Below are 15,524 nucleotides of genomic sequence, written 5' to 3' on the forward strand. Positions count from 1 at the left end.
CTCTCGCTTCCCTCCCTTCACCTAGACCGCCGGGCTAAATTTCCGCTAAGGTGCCCCCTTGCCCTAGCCCTGAACTTACGGGGGTGATTTTCCCAGCCCTGGGGAGGCGGGTATGGAGGTCGGACTGCCGGAAAAATGGCAGAATCTGGGTGTGGGTACCAATCCCGCCCTCAACCCGCCTCCGTGCCATCTTCCCAGGAGGCGGGTACCCGACCCGCGCCGGGTCCCATCTCCTCGAGGCGGGAAGGGGATTAGTGCCAATTAACTGCTTGTTTACAGCTAGTTAACAGGCAGTTTTTTGGCTAATTCCTACTTTGAGCCCTGAAGTGTGGGCTTCTCGATGGCTCTGAACCTCACCAGGGTCAGCGAGGCGAGCCATGGGTCTGCGAGGATCGAAGCGGCCAAAACGTGCGCTGTGCAGGTCAGTAATGAGTGCAAGTGTGGAGAGGTAAGTGTGTGAGGTGACTCTAATGTGTTTTAATAAGATTACTTAGCTTTGCTTCTTCCTCCAGGCTTCATCCCTTTAGGCAGCGGAGTTGCCTCATCTCAGCGGCAGAGAAAGAAGAATGCCCGCTGCATTCTTAAATGCAGCAGCCTTCTGCTTTCTGCTCAGGAAAGCTTTCTAAGTGAGTCTTGAGTAAAGGACTCAACTTAGAAGACAGATTGTCACTGACAGCTTCACAGAGCTGTCAAACGATGACAATTCATCTGGCGAAAAATCTTGACAGACGAAACGTCATAGGCTGATGTTCTCTGTCACCGGCTTTCCCTTAATTGGCCTGCTAAGCCCACTGGGCGGGCTTAACAAGGTCAATCAAGGGAAAATAGCGTGGGTTGGCCGGACGTCGATGGAGGTGGGACTAAAACCCGACAAGCAGCTTTTCCGCCTCCATCACATCCCCATCGATAAAATCACTTCCTAGATCTTTCTCTAGTTTCTCTCCTTTTTCCCCTCATGCTCCCGTCGAGCTCAACTTGTCCATGAGACCCACCTCATGCTCTCTCCACCCTATTCCCACCAAACTGATGATCTCCCAACTTCCATTCCTGGCCCCCATATTAGCTGATATTGTTAACGGTTCACTTTCTGGTACTTTCCCCCTCCCCTTCAACTCTCCCGTCATCAGCCCTCTCCTTAAAAAAAACCCTTGACCCCTCTTTGCATACCAGCCTCCTTTTCCTCTCCATAGTCCTTGAACATGCTGTCACCTCCCAAATCCATGCCCATCTTTCCCACAACTCCATGTTTGGATCACATCCATCAGGTTTCCACCTCGGCCACAGTACTGAAACGGCCCTTAGCAAATTCACAAATTGCATCCTATGCGGCTGTGACGATGATAAACTACCCCTGCCTGTCCTTCTCGACCCGTCTGCAGCCTTTAACACATTTGAACACTCCATCCTCCTCCAACAACTCTCCTCCGCAGTCCAGCTGGGTGGGACTGCACTCGTTGACGTAATAAAACTCACTACGCACTTGGTTAGAGTATAAAGCAAGGCTTTAATCAACTTGTTTCAAAACATGGAGGTCTAGTTGTACTTCACTAGTTCCTGTCTTACAAAATGTCCCTGAGCAAGCTGGGCCCACGCCCGAGTATTTATACTCCTTGGACGGCGCCACCAGCTGGCCGTCCAGTGTTATTTCATGAGTCATTTCTTCATGATGATGGGATTTATAACATTCTTCCTGCCTAAAAGATTTGGAAGTCTGACGACTTCCTCCTAACGGATTAGGCGGACCACGAATAGCTGCAGTCATTTAGATCTTTGTTTATGGCTGGAAGGCACGTCTCCCCCGGACCGTGTCTTGGTCCCTGGGCAGCTTGATCCGTACTGGTAGATCAACAGGGCCCGTGTCTCCTTGATCGACCTGAGGGAGACTGAGGAGATCATGACTCAGGTGCGGGTCCCCACAGGCGCAGAGCTGGCTTCATCTTGTTTGATAGCCGGGGATTGACCGGCGTCCTGGCTTCGGGTGGCGATCCCATGGGGAGCGCTCGGCTCCCTGAGTGGATCTGGTGGGGTCGCCGGCAGATCTCTTGATGTCCCAGGTAGGGCATCATCTTCAAAGAAGTGCAGAGTGTCGGCATCATTACCGTGGGTCCCTCTATCAGTTGGGTCCGTGGGACTGGTTGGACAGGGAGCCAGATCTCTGAGTGAAACGTTGGACTCCCGGCCATCAGGGTACCGCACGTGCGCATACATGGGATTAACATCCGTGAGTTCCACCTTGTAGATGAGGGGATCGTTTCTGGAAGATCGGACGAATCTTCGGAGCAGCACCGGGCCGGGAGCTGCCAACCATGATGGTAGGGATGTCCCATGAGTGGAGCGACGCTGGAAACTGAAGAATCGTTCATGAGGCATGACTTTGGTGGACGTAGAAAGAAGAGACCTGATGGAATGCAACACGTCAGGGAGCATAGTTTCCCACTGCTGGTCTGGTAGGTTGTGTGACCTCAGTGCAAGACGAACAGTGTTCCAAATGATAGCGTTGTATCTCTCAACCTGTCCATTACCGATGGGATGGTACGGTGTCGTTTTACTTGTGGCGATTCCCCGTTGGGAAAGATAACTTTTGAGTTCGCTTGACATGAAGGAGGGACCCCGATCAGAGTGGATGAAATTGGCCGTACTGCAAAGGGAAAAGACTTGGTCAAGGCATTTGATCACTGTGGAAGTAAGCATATTGGGACAGGGGAAAGCAAAGGGAAAGCGTGAATATTCGTCCACCATAGTAAGTAAGTAGGTGTTTCGCGTTGAGGAAGGCAATGGCCGTTTAAAGTCAATGCTGAGTCGCTGCATAGCGTGTATGAGCGAGCCATCATTTGGACGGAAGAATTGCGGTTTTAATTCCGCACAAATTCTACAGGAGGAGCATGTTCTTTTCACATCTTCCGTAGAAAATGGGAGATTTTTAGATTGCACAAAGTGCAACATACGGGTATCGCCAGGATGGCATAAGTCAGTATGAAGATCTGCAAGAGTCAAAGTTGACATAGAAGAGCAGAATGCCCACGTGAGGGTATCCAGGGCCACATTCTCTTTGCCGGGTCGACAATGTATGGTGTATCCAAAGGCTGCCAATTCCATCCTCCAGAGTTGTATTTTGTTATTCTTGATCTTAGTGCATTTCCGGTTATCCAGCATAAAGGCCACGGAGTGCTGATCAGCTATAAGTGTGAAATGGCGACGAGCGAGAAAATGACTCCATTTACGTACAGCTTCGATGATGGCCGTAGTCTCCTTCTTGACAGGAGGATAATGGAGCTCGCTACCCTGCAAAGTTCTGGACCGAAATGCAACGGGTCGACCACCTTGATTCAAGGTAGCAGAGATCGCCACCTCCGATGCATCGCACTCGACCACAAAAGGAAGATTTTCATCAATGGAACAAAGCGTGGCTTTTTCCAGTTGTCGCTTGAGGAGGTTGAAAGCTGAAATAGTCGTTGCCTCCAACAGAAATGACTTCGCATGAAGCAGGGGCTGGATCTTGTCGCAGAAGTAGGGTATCCACTTCACATAATAGGCGAACATGCTGAGTGCCCGATGAAGAGAGCCGAGATTCGTAGGGGGAGGGAGCTCCTGAAGCGGACAAAGTCGCTCTGGATCCGTTTTGATGACATCGTTGCCCACCCAGTAGCCAAGGATGTTGACTGATGGTACTGATTTCACAGATTTGGACTCATTTAAGGTTAAGTTGCGATGACGGAGAACGTCAAAAAATTTCTGGAGATTACCATCATGCCCCTTCTGGTCATGACCAGCAATGGTGATATTATCTAGATATGGAAAAGTGTCCGTTGAGTTCTCCTGTTTGACTAGGCTAGCCATTGCCCGTTGAAAGACGGCCACCTCATTGGTGACCCCAAATGGAAGGCGACAAAACTGATAAAGCCGACCATTGGCCTCAAAGGCTGTATACTTTTTGTCAGAGTCCTTTAACGGTACTTGATGATATGCACTCTTTAAATCAAAAGTTGAAAATACCTTGCAGTTTGCAAGGTTATAGACCATATCATCGATGCGTGGTAGTGGGTAGGCATCCAGGTTGGTATACTGGTTAATAGTTTATGAGTAATCGATGCAAAGATGTTTCTTGTGTTGCTTCAGAGGATTTTTAACAACGACGACTTGAGCCCGCCAGGAAGATGAACATGGCTCAATGATACCGTCAACTAGAAGGTGAGAGATTTCTGCCTCGATAAAGGATCGATCATCTTGGCTGAAACGTCGTGATTTAGTGACTATGGGCTTACATCGGGGGAAAAGATTGGCAAACAAGGAGGGCTCATCAAGCGAAGCCGCCGAATGGGCACAAAACGGTTCTTTGGAAATAGTAAGCTCTGGCTTTGACCCTACAAACTCGAAAGTGAGTCTTTTGTGTTGTTTCTGGAAATCCTGTCCCAGGAGCACATTACTGCATAGGTTTTTGAGCACCCCGAGACGAGTGGAGAAATAAGTGCAGCCATTGAGAATAAGGTCGACAAGACAAAAGCCGGAAGAGTTGGTGGTCAGTGTCATCAGAGCCATTGCAATTTCCCTGTCTGAGGGGTAAATATGCAGTTTTAACTTACTGACAGCCCGCTCAGTAATGAAGCTGTCAGAGCTGCATGAGTTGATTAGTGCGCTCAAAATGTGTCCATTTACCAAAACCTTCATGGTTGCATGGGACAGACTTTGGGGAAAAACAGCTGTGATGGGAGGAGGAGCAGTTTTACCCTTGACAGCTGTAACCTTGGTAGTGGTTCTTGGGGGAGGAGCAGTTTCATAGATAGCAGCTGTAACCTTAGTAATGGCTCTTGGGGGAGGAGCAGTTTTATAGATAGTGGGGGAGAAATTGGGTGAGTAGCGCCACCTGTTAGCGCCTAAAGAGGCAGTCAGTGGCTGTAGCGCCACTGGCTGCGTCTCCGGCGATATTCAGTAGGGGCGCTAATGGTGGTGTTAGGCATTTGCGCTGCGCCGCCACCGATGATGTCATCGGTGTGCGCAGCGCCCCATTCGTGCGCCGTTCGCGATATTTGGTAGCGAACACCGCAGTTGCGCCGCTCGCTACCCGCGCCCGGTTCACGGGGCCTTACTGTGCCGGCAGCGGCGCAAGTTAAGGTGGAGGTGCGGGGCGGCCGCTTTTCCGGTGGCCGCCTGCCATCACCTCCGTCCCCGGCCTCCTAACACCCCCCCCCCGCAGCATTGCCGGCTGTTTCCCGAGAGCCCGGCACTTCTCCTTGTTGCCGGGCTCATTTGCCGGCACTCGCGATCGGGGCTCGCGCTGTTGCAGGCACCTCCCCCTTAACAGTGGGAGGAAGGCCTGCAGTACCGCAGCGTGCCGTGCCGCAGCGTGTGGTGCTGCGGCACGTTGCACTGCGATAATCAGTTTCAGCGCCCTAAGAGGGAGGCGGAGCGCCTCGAGCCTCGCCCCGTCTCCCTCGAGGGGCAATGAAACTGAATATCTGGCGATCGTTATCACTCCGATCGCTGCGCTAAATCCTGCGCTCCGCCGACTTTTGCGCCACTTTGGCGCCCCAACCCAATTTCTAGGCCAATAGCTGCAAAACTAACAGGAGCTCTCGACCGGTATACCTTAGAAAAGTGGCCTTTTTTACTAACAGAGTCTCTTGACTGGCATACTTTAGAAAAGTGACCTTTCTTGCTGCAATGATTGCAGGTTGCGTTATGAGCAGGACAAAATTTCCTATAATGGAACGTACTTCCACAGAAGAAACACTTCCTTCCAGATTGCCAAGATGCTGCTAGGGCGGGGTCATCATCAGTGAAGGTTTCTAGGGTAGGGTTGTCATCTGCTAGGTTAGAGTCATCATCAGTGAGGGCTTCCACCCGAGACCTATCGAAGGAGTCATTAGAAGTGATAGCAGCAGCCTGTGCATGAGGTATAAGATAGGTATCTGCATTCCTCTTTGCTAAGTCATAGGCAGCCTGTAACTCAAGGGTTTTATTCTCCAACAGATGCTGGCGTATTAAGGGAGACGCAATCCCATTAATAAAGGAATCACAAATTAACTCCTCCTGGTACTGCTCAGCTGTGACAGCTTTAAAGTTACAATCCTTGCTGAGCCTGCGAAGTTTCTGAAGGAATTCATCAAGTGATTCCCCGGGTTGTTGTCGAGTTGTGGCCAGTAGATGCCGAGCAAAAATTTTGTTTGGAGCCTTAACATATAGTCGCTGTAATATTAGGATAGCGGAGTCATACTCTACACAGTCTTCGATATAGTCAAACACATGAGGAGATACATAATTGGCAATATCTCTAATTTATCAGGAACATTCTCACCACACACCCTGAGGAAGTTGCTCAAGGTACAATACCAGTGTTTCCATACCTTTGCAGTTGTAGGTGAATTCGGGTCCAAGTCCAGACGGGCGGGTCTGAGTAGTTTGTCCATGATGGATCGATTACTATGCCGGAGTTCCCTTCTGCAGTTGAAGTCATAGCTGGCTGTTCCTGAAATCACTCAGAGTGTGGAGTCGATATCAAGTTGATTAAATTGACGTAATAAAACTCACTACGCACTTGGTTCGAGTATAAAGCAAGGCTTTAATTAACTTGTTTCAAAACATGGAGGTCTAGCTGTACTTCACTAGTTCCTGTCTTACAAAATGTCCCTGGCAAGCTGGGCCCACGCCTGAGTATTTATACTCCTTGGATGGCGCCACCAGCTGGCCGTCCAGTGTTATTCCATGAGATGTTTCTTCATGATGATGAGATTTATAACACTCATCTCATTCCATTCTTATTGATCTAGTCGTAGCCAGAGAATCACCTGCAGTGGCTTCTCTTCCCACTTCAGCACCATTGCCTCTGGAGAATCCCAACGATCTATCCTTGCCCCCCCCCCCGCCCTATTTCACATCTACTTGCAGCCCCTCAGCAACATCATCCCAAAATAAAACGTAAGGTTCCACATGTCGCTGAGGACACCCGGCTCTATCTCACCAACCCCTCGCTTGACACCTTCACAGTCTCTAATTGGTCACACTGCTTGTCTAACATCCAGCACTGGATGAGCACAAATTTCCATCAACTAAATATTGGGAAGACCATCGGTCTCCGCCACAAACTCCATTCCCTAGCCACCAACTCCATCCTTCGCCCTAGCAACTACCTGATGCTGAACCAGAGCGTTTAGAACCTTAGTGTTGTACTTGACCCCGAAATAAGCTCCCCACCATATATCTGCTCCAACACCATGACCGCTTACTTCCACCTCGGTAACATTACCCGACACTGCCTCTGACTCAGCTCATCTGCTGCTGGAACCCTCATCCATGCCTTCGTTGCCTCTAGAATTGACTCATTCAGTGCTCTCCTGGTCAGGCTTCCACCTTCACCCTCCATAAACTTGCGCTCATCCAAATCTCTGCTGCCCGTATCCTAACTCGCACTAAGTCCCGTTCACCCATCACCCTTGTACTCTCTGACCTACACTGGCTCCCGGTCCGGCAATGCCACAATTTTAAAACTCTCACCCTTGTTTTCAAATCCGTCCATAGCCTCACCCCTTCCTATCTCTATAAACTCCTCCAGCCCTACAACCCTCTGAGATCTCTGCGTTCCTCCAATTCTGGCCTCTTTTATAACCCCGACTTTAATTGCTCCACAATTGGCGGCCGTGCTTTCAGCTGCCTCGGTCCAAAGCTCAGTAATTCTCTCCCTAAACCTCTCTGCCTCTCTACCACTTTTACCTTCCTCCAATCGGAATAACTGTCCTTTACCCCTATACTTTGCTTTCTATTTTTTAGCCAATTTGCTAACAATTCATCTATTTGTCCTCTAACTCCACATGCCCTAACATTTATCATGAGCCTACCGTGTGGTACCTTAATGAAGGCCTTTTGAAAATCCAGGTATATGACATCTGCTGCATTACCCTTGTCTACTCTTTCTGTTACCTCTTCACAGAATTCTATCAGCTTAGTTAGGCATGACTTATAGAAGATAGGAGCAGGAGTAGGCCATTCAGCCCCTTGAGCCTGCTCCGCCATTTAATGAGATCATGGCTGATCATCCAAATTCAGTACCCAGTCCCTGTTTTCTCCCCATATCCCTTGATCCCTTTAGCCTTAAGAAATATATCTAACTCCTTCTTGAATATATTTAATGAATTGGCCTCAACTGCCTTCTGTGGTAAAGAATTCCACAGGTTCACCACTCTCTGGATTAAGAAATTCCTCCTCATCTCAGTCCTAAATGGCTTACCCCTTATCCTTAGACTGTGACCCCTGGTTCTGGACTCCCCCACCATCGGGAACATTCTTCCTGCATCTAGTCTGTCTAGTCCTGTTAGAATTTTATAAGTTTCAATGAGATCCCCCCTCATTCTTCTAAACTCTAGCGAATACAAGCTAGACTTAGCATTTTGGAATCCATGCTGACTATTTTTGTTACATTTTCTATCTCTAGATGCTCTTCTATCACTTCTTTTAGTATCGATTCCAGTATCTTTCCTATCACTGGCATTAAGCTGACTGGTCTATAGTTCCAAGGTTCTGTTCTATTGCCCTTTTTGTATTTTGGAACAGCATTAGCTGTCTGCCAGCCCTCTGGCACTTTCCCCTTGTCTATGGAATTTTGAAATATATAAACTAGTGCCTCTCCTCCCTAGTTTCCTTGAGTCTGTGTGGGCGCATACCATCTGGACCTGGGGTTTATAATTTTTTAGTTCAGCTAGTTTGTCAATTATTTTCTCCCATTCTATCCCAACTGTATTACTATTCTTTTTAAGCTCATCCTCTAGTGAACTGTCAATTTTGTTACCTTCTTCAGTAAAACTGAGGCGAAGTAGTTATTCAATACTTCTGCCTTTTTCTGTCATTACCTGTGATTGGTTATCTAACAGAAAGCAGAGAGTTGGGATAAATGGTTCATTCTCAGACTGGCAATCAGTAACATGTGGTGTTCCACAGGGGTCAGTGCTGGGACCCCAACTCTTTACAATCTATATTAACGATTTGGAGGAGGGGACCGAGTGTAACATATCAAAGTTTGCAGATGATACAAAGATGGGAGGGAAAGTAGTGAGTGAGGAGGACATAAAAACCTGCAAAGGTACATAGACAGGCTAAGTAAGTGGGCAGAGATTTGGCAGATGGAATACAATACTGGAAAGTGTGAGGTTATGCACTTTGGCAGGAAAAATCATAGAGCAAGCTATTATCTTAATGGCAAGAAACTGGAAAGTACTGTAGTACAAAGGGATCTGGGGGTCTTGGTGCACGAAACTCAAAAAGTTAGTATGCAGGTGCAGCAGGTGATCAAGAAGGCCAATGGAATGTTGGCTTTTATTGCTAGGGGGATAGAATATAAAAACAGGGAGGTATTGCTGCAGTTATACAAGGTATTGGTGAGACTGCACCTGGAATACGGCATACAGTTTTGGTGTCCATACTTAAGAAAAGACATACTTGCTCTCGAGGCAGTACAAAGAAGGTTCACTCGGTTAATCCGGGGGATGAGGGGGTGGACATATGAGGAGAGGTTGAGTAGATTGGTACTCTACTCATTGGAGTTCAGAAGAATGAGAGGCGATCTTATTGAAACATATAAGATTGTGAAGGGGCTTGATCGGGTGGATGCGGTGAGGATGTTCCCAATGATGGGTGAAACTAGAACTAGGGGGCACAATCTTAGAATAAGGCGCTGCTCTTTCAAAACTGAGATGAGGAGAAACTTCTTCACTCAGAGGGTAGTAGGTCTGTGGAATTTGCTGCCCCAGAAAGCTGTGGAAGCTACATCATTAAAAAAATTTAAAACAGAAATAGACAGTTTCTAAGAAGTAAAGGGAATTAGGGGTTACGGGGAGCGGGCAGGAAATTGGACATGAGTCTAGGTTCGGATCGGTCATGGCCCTGTGGGTGGTGGAGCGGGCCCAGGGGCCGTGTAGCCTGGTCCTGCTCCTACTTCTTGTGTTCTAATTCTGTGTTAGATTTCAGGAGATGGTTCTATTCACAGGGATTAGTGGAGACCTCAGGAACAGTCTGCCAGCTAGGAGTCCTTCAAGAGTAAATTAGGCCTGTTCCTGGCTGGGGTGGAGATCATCTTTTACCGAAGGTAAGTACTGCAGGAAATACAGGGACAGAGTGATCTCCTGGACGAGTTTCGATCGCCTAGATGGGTCGGAGAGGAATTTCCCAGATTTTTTCTCCCAAATTGGCCATTGGGTTTTTATCTGGTTTTTCGCCTCTCCCGGGAGATCACATGGGTTCGGGTGAGATGGGGAATGGAAGTCGATTTGAGGTTAGGATCAGATCAGCCATGATCTTATTGAATGGCGGAGCAGGCTCGAGGGGCCGATTGGCCTACTCCTGCTCCTATTTCTTATGTTCTTATGTGAGTTTATCTTGCTCATCCTTTAGTGGACCTATCACTACTTTAATTTTCCTTTTGTTATTTATGTTTCTATAGAACACTTTATTAGCTCTTTTTATATTTCTGTCTGATTTTGTCATTTCCCTTTGCCTTACTGATTGTTATTTTAACTTCTCTCCTAAGTTCTTCATATTCCCTTCTGTCCTCCTCTCCTTTAATATCTAACTACTTTTCATATGTCCTTTTCTTTAGATTCAATTTTCCCTTTAGTTCTTTATTCATCCACGGTGCCCCATAATTAGCTTGCTTGTTTTTGGCTTTTAGTGGAATGCGTTTCTCTGGAACTCTATCGATTACAATTTTAAAGATTTCCCACAGTTTTTTGGTCTCTTTGTTTTTCAAGATTTTCTCCCAATTTATCTTCTTTAGTTCCACTCTCATATCCTCATAATTTGCTCTTTTCCAATCTATTACCTTAGTCTTTGACCTACTTATGTCACTCTCAATCCTATCTGTTTTGGTTCATTACCCATTACAGCAGCAATTCTTTTCTTGTTGGACTTCGTACGTACTGAGTGAGAAAGACGTCCTGTATACACGGTAAAAACTCAATTCCCTTTTCTCCTTTTGCTACTTCTTCCTGACAGTTTTGTTGAGGGTAGTTGAAATCTCCCGTGAATGTTATTATATGCCTGCTACTCAGCTTGTAGATTTGCTTACATATTTATATCTGAAATTCCCTTCCACTATTTGGTGGTCTATAATATTCCCTTATTAGGGTGATGGATCCCTACTTACCTTTTAACTCAATCCATTTGCATTCTGTATCTATCATACTTGTCACATCCTAGGCCCTAAACTAGTTACATCCTTTTTTTCTACTGCCATTATGTTATTATTAACTACTACAGCTACTCCACCTCCCCTCGTTCATTCCCTTTCCTTCATGAATGTGTTGTATCCTGGAATATTTAGTTGCCAATCCTGTTCTCTATGTAGCCATGTTTCAGTCATCCCGACTATATCCGGATACTCTCTACAATTATTGCCTCCAGTTCATCCATTTTGTTTTGAATATTACGTACATTGCTGTACAAATAATTTAAATTGTTTTCATTTATTATTCCTCTCTCTTTGTTTTTAGTAGTTATTTTACCTTTATGCTCTATGTCTTAATCTGATTGCTGGCCATTCGTGTTATCCTTATTCCTTCCTTTAGTTTGTCCTTTACTTTCTCTCCCTGATTCTTTTATTGTTAGATTTCTGTAATTTCTAGCAGTTCCCTCCCCACACCCCACACCTCTTCCTCCATGTTATTAGATTAAAGTCTTATTTAAAGCCCTCGTTATCCTTTCCGCAAGGACCATGGTCCCAGCCCAGTTCAGGTGCAGCCCGTCCCAATGGTACAGCGCCTGCCTGTCCCAGTACTGGTGCCAGTGTCACAAGAAATGGAGGCCCTACTTCCCACACCACTCCTTTAGCCACGTGTTGACTTTCCTAATCTGTTTGTCTTGATGCCAATTTGCATGTGGTTTGGTTAATAATCCTGAGATGGAGGACAACAGCAGCATCCTCCCCTCCCTTTCCAGATTCTTTTCCAGCTGTTTCGAGTGGTCCACCTGAGAGGGCAGATGGGGCCTCGGCTTAATGTCTCATCTGATAGATGGCACCTCCGACAGTGCAGCACTCCCTCAGTACTGCACTAAACTGTCAGTCTAGATTAAGTGCTCAAGTCTCTGGAGTGGGATTTGAATCCACAACCTTCTGACTCAGAGGCGACAGTGCTACCCACTGAGCCAAGTTTGCTTCAGCCTGTCTTAATTTATCCTTCATTTTGAGAATTTTATTGTTAATTTTTAAGCCTCATGAGCACTTTGATCCAAAGAACTTGCTCATATTTTGTTGGGAGATTAAAGATTACCCCTTTTCTGTTCATACATGTCACCAATTTCCACAGTTCTCTCTCCATGTAATGTTGCAGTCATTTCTCTCACTTTGGTCTTGAATGCTATTTTCTGCACGTTGACTGTCTGGTATTAAACACGTGAGATTAGTTTAAGTTTAACTCGAGTTAAAAAATCACATTCTGAACAGCTCAGCAGTAAATCAATGCAGTCAGCCTACACTGCCCTGGAAATTGGTTTCGACCTGTTTTCAGACACAGAATGGCCAGCACACTCAGACTCACACCAGACACCTGAGACCCGAGGCTCGACTGACGGTGGACCTCGGACCTCCTCAACATATTTCTGTCGAGCTGTGAACACCAATCGAGTGTCTGGAGGAAACTCGCTGCACTCTGGAGCACCAATTCGGGCCAGCTGCCTCTCCAGGCAGTGACCGCAAGGTGGTCCTGGGAAGGAGGAGCGAGGAGATTGGGAGCAGGTGAACGCAGACCGGCAGTGGCTATGCAGCAGAAAATAATATCAACGGAGCAGCCAATATACACACAGCAAGTTCTAACCAACACATTACTCTTTTTTTTTTAATTGGATGTGGGCATCGCTGGTAAGACCAGCAGTTATTGCCCATCCCTAATTGCCTTTAGAACAGATGGTGGTGAGCCACCTTCTTGAACCGCTGCAGTCCGTGTGGTGAAGATACTCCCACAGTGCTGTTAGGGAGGAAGTTCCAGGATTTTGACCCAGCGACGATGAAGGAACGACGATATATTTCCAAGTCAGGATGGTGTGTGACTTGGAAGGGAACTTGGAGGTGGTGGTGTTCCCATGCGCCTGCTGCCCTTGTCCTTCTACATAGTAGAGGTTGCGGGTTTGTGAAGTGCTGTCAAAGAAGCCTTGGTGAGTTACTGCAGTGCATCTTGTGGATGGTACACACTGCAGCCACGGTGTGCCGGTGGTGGAGGGAGTGAATGTTTAAGGTGGTGGATGGGTTGCCAATCAAGCGGGCTGCATTTTCCTAGATGGTGTCGAGCTTCTAGAGTGTTGTTGGAGTTGCACTCATCCAGGCAAGTGGAGGGTATTCCATCACACTCCTGACTTGTGTCTTGTAGATGGTGGAACTGCTTTGGGGAGTCAGGAGGTGAGTCACTCGCCACAGAATGCCCAACCGCTGGCCTGTTCTTGTTGCCACAGTATTTATGTGGCTGGTCCAGTTAGGTTTCTGATCAATAGTGACCACTAAGATGTTGATGGTAGGGAGCCTGCGGCTGCGTTAGTGAGAATGTGGGATGGGGGGGGGCGGAGGGGGCTGGCGGATCCCACGTAGGTCTGATCACCAATTCCTGGGGTAGCCCAATCCCGGGGGCACCAATCCCCAGTCGAGGGGGTGTCAGATCCTAGGTGAGTCCTATCCATGACTCCAAGTGGGTTTGATCCCAGATCCCAGGGTTCAATCCCTGATCCCTGGGGGGCCCGATCCCCAATCCTGGGGGATGGTCTGATCCAGGGGGGGGAGAGGTTGAGTATTTTGATGGGGGTGCCTGATGACGGGGTGGGGCTCCGATGGTAGGGAAGAAGGTAAGCTTTGGGGACACTGGGGAAGCTCTCCTGCTCCTCCTGGCCCACAAACAGTGCAGTGCAGGCAATTACCTTTTCCACAAAGTAGTTCTCTCTTCCCTTTATCTCTTAGCTTTCCTGAGATCCAGGAAACCTGGCCGGCCAGGGTTAAACCTGGAAGGCAGGTTAAATCTGAGACACACAGCCTCATTATAATATTTAAATAGCCAACCCGTCTCCTGTCCTGCCTCCTTTAAACCTCAAAGTGGGCAAATTGAAGGCGGGTTGGTGTTGAGTTTGAGATTTTTAACATTTTTTACTTCACGCCCGACGACAACCAACCCGTTTTGGGGGTTAAAATGACCCCCACTATCTCTGATGATCGATTCCTGTGCACCCCATTTTCAGCTGATTTTCTGGTCTCTGCAGCGGTGATTTTAAAAAGAACTCATTCCCACAGTTCAGAATACTCAACCTCAGTAGCTGGTTCATTCAGGAAATCACCAGAAGTGCTCAGATTCATTGTGAAAGTTTAATATGAACAAGTTACTTGACACAAGTGATGGTGACTGCAATTCACTTGTAACTTCAGTATTGAGAGTCACCAGCAGAGTCCACTACTGGAATATAAATTAAATGCCATAGATTAATAATGTACCATTACTAAATATCCCTGCTGTGCCATTTGGTGCTAATCAAAGGCCAGCGTTAGAATCAATGACAAGGATCAAAAATTCAATATTAATGAGTTACAGTTGCAGATTAAGATGGATTTTGATGAATTTTGTTCTCTTGCAGCAACATACAGAAGGATTTGTTGAAAGAGAAGCTCGATCAGCTTCAATGTCACTTCACGTGGGGCCAACAGCAAGAAATCATTGACTTGGACAATATGAAGCAAAGATTGAAAGATTCAATACAGGCTGGTGTGAAATACCAGGCCATGTCTTACAAACATCTCGCTTTTGTAAACTGTCTGCAAGGCAACTGTGAAGAGGCAATTCAAAACTTAAAGGAAGCTGAAAAGATTCTGAGGGAGAATCATGAACATGAATTTGAAAGAAGAAGCATCATCACCTATGGAAACTATGCCTGGGTATATTATCACATGGGACAACTGACAGAGGCCCAGTCCTACCTCGACAAGCTGGAGACGATCTGTAAACAATTTACTAATGGCTCTCAGTATACAGCACTGATACCTGAAGCATACGGGGAGGATTGGTCACTCTTGAGTTCTCCTAGTCAAAACTATGAAGAGGCAAAGGAATGTTTTAAAAAGGCTCTGGAGGAAGATCCTGATAACACTGAATGGAATGTTGGTTATGCGCCTGTTCTGTTTCTTCTGGCAACGTTTTCTGGTACCCCAGAGAGTGGTGAACTCGGTCGGTCAGTCGGCTAACTGGCCTAGCTCTAATTGTAAGATTCTGCTCCCTTGTTCTGGATTCCCCCACCAGAGGAAATAGTTTCTCTGTATCGACCTGATCGTATCTCATTATCATTTTAAACACCTCAATTAGATCTTCCCTCAACTTTCTAAACTCAAGCATATACCAAATAACCTGTCTTTATAAGTTTACCTTTTAAGCCCTGGTATCATTCTGATTAATCTACAAATGTGAGTGTCTATTGGGAAATTGGAAATTCTGTTCCTCTTGCAGTCTCAGCCTCTCAGATTTTGTGGGTGGTGTGAAGATGTTATAAGATATGGACAGAAGTGGGTTGGACTAAGATGGCTT

At 46.9% G+C, this 15,524-nt stretch overlaps 1 pseudogene; it reads left to right on the plus strand.

Annotated features, from left to right (window-relative positions):
• The first annotated feature begins 377 nt into the window (after positions 1–377).
• LOC147113607 (protein IFIT1 homolog B pseudogene) lies at positions 378–15,187 on the plus strand (annotated as a pseudogene).
• The last annotated feature ends 337 nt before the right edge of the window (positions 15,188–15,524 follow it).

This window comes from Somniosus microcephalus, chromosome 8, assembly GCF_052327205.1.
Source record: "Somniosus microcephalus isolate GS21.2 chromosome 8, FLI_Smic_1.0, whole genome shotgun sequence".
NCBI lineage: Eukaryota > Metazoa > Chordata > Chondrichthyes > Squaliformes > Somniosidae > Somniosus > Somniosus microcephalus.